Below are 5,435 nucleotides of genomic sequence, written 5' to 3'. Positions count from 1 at the left end.
AGCGGGAAAACGTCACCGAGTGCCCCACAAACGCGAATACATCGCCGGCTCACAAGATGGGAAGGACTAAAGAAATCTTCTAGGAAGGCTCAAATCCCCCAACAAGGATGATCATATGTGATACGTTTTTTTTCCCGCTTGTGATTTCCTCCGGAAATCTGCCCTGTGGCAAAAGCGATTAGGTGCAACTACTCTACTCAGGTGCAACTACTATATTATATACTGTAACTTCTAGTGCAGCTACTATACTATACTGTCAGAAGAAATTAGGGGGGCAGGTAGCCTCGGAATGTTTAAACGCATGCTTTCATGAATTATGACTTTTTCTTCTACAGGGTTAGTCTCACAAACGTTACACATTTTGATCGCATCGTAAAAATAGAAGACTGGGTTTATCCAACACCAAACTTTGCAGACTCGTAACCATTTGTCTGAAGTTTTGTTGGAATTTTTTGTGGGCATTATGGTCCTGTGGAAGAAGAATTAAAAATCAAGCAAAATTTCACTCCATGCATTTTCTATGGCCTATCTCACTCAAAAGCCGACATTTTCATTTCACCACACACAGGTGGCACCAGCATATGGAACAAGACTGGAACATGAGGATTGGTGCATAACGTCAGAATTCGCCTGTCAGATCGTTGTAGGCAGCGCTACCTGTGTGAAGTGATGTGAACATGGAGCAGACACAAGAAAAAATGGCGGTGTTTGTGTGGGATAGGCCATTGAAAATGCATGGGGCGAGATTTTGTTTTATTTTTAATTTTCTTTCTACATGACTATAGCGCTTACAAAAAATTCGAATGAAACTTCAGATAAATGGCTATCAGTCTGCAAAGGTTGGGGTGGGCCAAACCTAGTCTTCTATTTTTACGGTGTGATTGAAATGTGTAACGTTTGCTAGAATAACCCTGTACTTGGTATTGTGTAATTTATCTTTATGAGGACGATGATGTCTTTGTTGGGGGTACATGATGATGACTCTGCTTTTTTTTTCTTTCTATTTTTGGTATTGTGCAAGTTTTTGACGATAATGAGGTTTGTGTCAGTCTTTGTATATACCTTATATATAAAATAGGATCACATAACAGGTTTCACCTCGCGGTCCTATCACAATGTCATGTATGAAAATTGTGTGGTAATAAAAAGAAATCCAAATACTCGTCGCGCCAATGGGAATGAATGACCCAGGCTTCTCTGACATCAGAACTTGACGCTCTCCCATTCCTGTCCAATATTTTCTCGCCTGGGTAAACGCTCTTTCACCAAGCATCTTGTGCAATCTGTATTCATTCTAGTCATGGTGTGTAACGTACACCCGAGGCCGAAAACTAACAATGAAAACCTTATTTCACAACAAGGTCGGTGTGGTCTCGGAGTATAGCACGGTGCGGAACTGCATCTTCATTTAACGTTCCAGAATACGACCTCATTTCCTGTCACACGAAACTGTTCCAATTACTTCAATCCTTTCAGTTTACAACCGTGGGCGAGCTAGAAATGACAGCCGACTCTTATATGACGCCATTCTACCGAAACTGCTGTTGGCCTAGATTGCGAGCAATATATGCATGAGCGTTGGGATGGGTTCGAGAAAGTCTTTACAAAATAGTTGGGGAAGGTAATATGTTGTCATCGTTATTTGTAGCACAAACACTGTATTGCGTAAAAAGGTTATTAGGGCAGTAATATGGTAATACTTTGTATTATAATACTACTATACTGTAATATTTTTGAGTATTTGTATCTGTATTATAATACACAAAATCGAAGTATTACATGTATTATGCCCCATAGAGGACTACCTCTTTTGAGAACATGCTAAACATGTAAGCATCTCAAATAACAAAGCAAGTGCTTGGGCTGGTTGGTGCATATTTCATTTAAAAATGATTAAAAAACCCCAGTGCTGGGTAGTACAAGGACGAAGGATAAAATCGACAAGGACAGGCACTGATCTCTCAAATAATCTCAAATATCTAAAATAAAACGTCATTGGAGGACGACTGTCTCGATAAGTAATGCTCAAATTATATATATATATATATATATATATATATATAGAACAAATAGGTTAATATATCAGACGGCTACGAAGTTGAATAAAAGTGAAATAATAAGACTTGGACTACAGATTACAGGAACGTTAACAAAAACTAATTTATTTAATGGGCAATTTAACACATAGATTAAAAAAAAAAAGAATGGTCGACGTTTCGACAGTGGCACTGTCTTCGTCAGGACGTCCTGACGAAGACAGTGCCACTGCGTACATATATATGCGTGCATACATATATATATATATATATATGTATGATTTCCTTTTCCTTTCTTTCTCCCCAAGTTATGTATCAATGCATTACTAATATAACCCGCGTAATACACAGAGGTATTAGTAATATCTATTATAATACCTCAGAATCAAAGTATTACGTATTAGTATTATAATGCCAATTTCTAGGAAGTATCACGTACTAGTATTATTATATTAAATGCGAGCATTACTGCCCACCCCTGTTCCAAGTTGCGCCATCAAACTCATGGTCATCATCAAAATTTCCGTCGTCGCCTAGAACCTTGTGTATTCGCAGCAGACGACAGCGAGGCATGTAGCTATACCAAACGAGCCGTTGACAGATATCGTCCAGCGATATCAACTTTGTTATGACTGTAAGACCACGATTGTTGCACGTGACTCCGACGTCGTCAACCCATTCTTCTCTGATAACCCAACATGAAAACACACCCCATATGCTTGTAACCCGAGGGTGCAGGTATGATGACAAGTTTCTTTTAGAGAAGCGTTTTTACCCATCACAAAAAAAAAAAAAAAAAAACGCCGCCCGCAAAAGCAAAAGGTTTAGCAGAAATGGGTTGCGGGAGACCTCCGGGAAATATCGGGTTGTCGCCGGCTCTCGAAATTTTTCTTCCGCTGGCTCTTTAATTCACACGTAGACATAGAATTGTGTACGAGATGTTGGAACGTCTTGTTCCTCAATGCGTGCTATTTATTGCCGTCTAGTAGTTTGTAGGGGAACAATTAGTTACTTATAGTTAGTCATCATCGCTTTTCTCGTCCCTTCCACAAGCGCGATGGGGCAATGTACCCCCATAACGGCGGAGAATGACCCACCACATCCCATTTATGTATGTATGTATGTGTGTTAGTTAATTAGTAATTAGTGAATTCATTGACTTCTAGAATGTCGTAGCAATGCTGCATAATTAGCATAATTAATAATAATTCTCTTTGAATTGAACGAGAACCACGTAAAGATGACTAAAAAAAAGCCTGCTCGATTTCATCCCTTCGTCACGTAATGTCGTCACGCGGTCGTCGTTTCAAACGCGGAAAGTCTGCGATTATCAGTGATACCACAGAAGGCCTCATAACTAGTTTAATTACCCACAATCCTAAGTACGATCCCGCCAATAACATGCCGTCGGGCAGGGGCTTTCTGCGTTTGTGGCTGTTACAGGAGACGACGCCGTGGCGCTCCAATAACGCAACTTTGCCTTTGGAATACTTTGCACGGCTATATAGATGGAGCAAGGCATGGATCGGTATGCTATAACATGTGTTGAACGCACTGAAACCCTTCTCCATTAGTTTCTCAAAGTACCCCATCGTTCTTTTCTTTCTGTTTCTCTTTTTTTTCTTTGTGTTTCGCCTTTCTTTCTTTTTGTTTCTCTTTCCTTTTCCTTTCCTTTCTTTTGTTTTTTTTGTTTTCTTTCCCTTTCCTTTCTTTTTGTTTCTCTTTTCCTTTCCTTTTGTTGCTTTTTATTTCTCTTTCTTTCCTCTGTTTCGATCCCCCTTTTTCTTTTTCCTTCCTTTTCTTTTTCGTTTGCCCCTTCCCCCTTTTTTTTTCTTTATTTTCGGAATAGCAAGCCGGCTAACCTTGCCTTTCTTTTTTTCTTAATAAACATATCCCCCCCCCCCCCCATCGTTCACGATCATACCTGGGTAGTGATGTCATTACAGTGATGAATTACTTTTTCTGGTAATTTGTAATGCGTTACCTTTTGACATTACGTAATTTGTAATGTAATTTAATTACATTTTGGGCAATAATTTTAATGGCATTACTCGTTACTTTTTACAAAAGAATCGAGTGTGTGTTCTGTGCTGGCACTTGGCAGAAAGAGAGTTGCCGACTGGCGAGTTAAAAGAATTCCAACGCGCGCAATGGGCACAGAATAAAATATATGTCTCGTTTTTACGACGTAGTGCTGTCTGACAATGCATTTCCGCCATCCTCAACATCGTTGATTGATTGATTGATTGAAAGACCTCAACATCGTTACGATTCAACTCGCAGTAATGACTTTGGAATGTTGTTACTTTTTCGTAGTAATTGTAACGTAATTTCATTACATTTCAATTGCAATAATGAGTAAAGTAATTTAATTACATTTGAGAAGTAATTTACCCAGGTATGTTCACGATGCACCCTTATAGTTTTCGCAGATCCAAATTCCGTCAGCGTATCGGCGCGTGCTGCCACTCTATTGATAAGCGAGCCAAAAACAGTAAACCGTGGGGGAAAAAAATAAATAAAAAAATACTGGCGAAAGTCGAGCGGTGTGTTATCAGTTGGTCAACTCTCTTCTTTCCTATCTAGGATAAGAAACTGCTTGTAGTCCCCTCTTGATGCTCGCTCTGCCGATGCGTGCAGGCGCAGATATGTTTTAGCATATATGCTAACTTCTTATATGCTAACTTCATATACCCAAGCAGCACAATGTACTGAAAGTCGAGTGCAATAGGGGTGGACGGTATGTGTCTTATCAATGTTCTTTAGTTTCATCAGTCTGTTCAAGGCCTTCCACCTACCCGTCCACCCCTATTGCACTCGACTTTCAGTACATTTTGCTGCTTGGGTAATTATAACTTATATGCTTAACTTATACTTATACTTATAACTTAACTTATAACTTATATGCTTAACTTATACTTATACTTATAACTTAACTTATACTTATACTTATAACTTAACTTATAACTTATATGCTTCATATATGCTAACTTCTTATATGATAACTTCTCAATCTATAGATTGAGAAGTTACCGGTCAAAAAGAACTCATTACAAGTTAATAAGTTACCGTGTGTAAAATGTAACTAAGTTAATAACGAAGTTCTTCAGCCTGAAATGTAACTCGCAGTTACGGTGTTACTTAAAAAAAAGAACGAGTTACTTCCGAGTTACTTGGGACACAAAATAGCATTACGCAGAGGTGCTGCGCACGTGAGCAGTTGAGTGAGACCTTGAGTTGCCTGCGGAGGAGTGCAACACGCTTAGATCGTTTTCGTTTATGTCCAACAATAGACTTCTCCCTGTTTGTAGACAAATGACGCCATATAGCGTTCGACAGCGCCACCAATTTGGTAGAATTGAACTACGCTCGAAGCTAGAGGTGAACAAGGTCGCGCAC

This window comes from Ornithodoros turicata, chromosome 1 (genome assembly GCF_037126465.1).
Source record: "Ornithodoros turicata isolate Travis chromosome 1, ASM3712646v1, whole genome shotgun sequence".
Classification (NCBI taxonomy): Eukaryota; Metazoa; Arthropoda; class Arachnida; order Ixodida; family Argasidae; genus Ornithodoros; species Ornithodoros turicata.
This window is presented reverse-complemented; position numbering follows the sequence as displayed.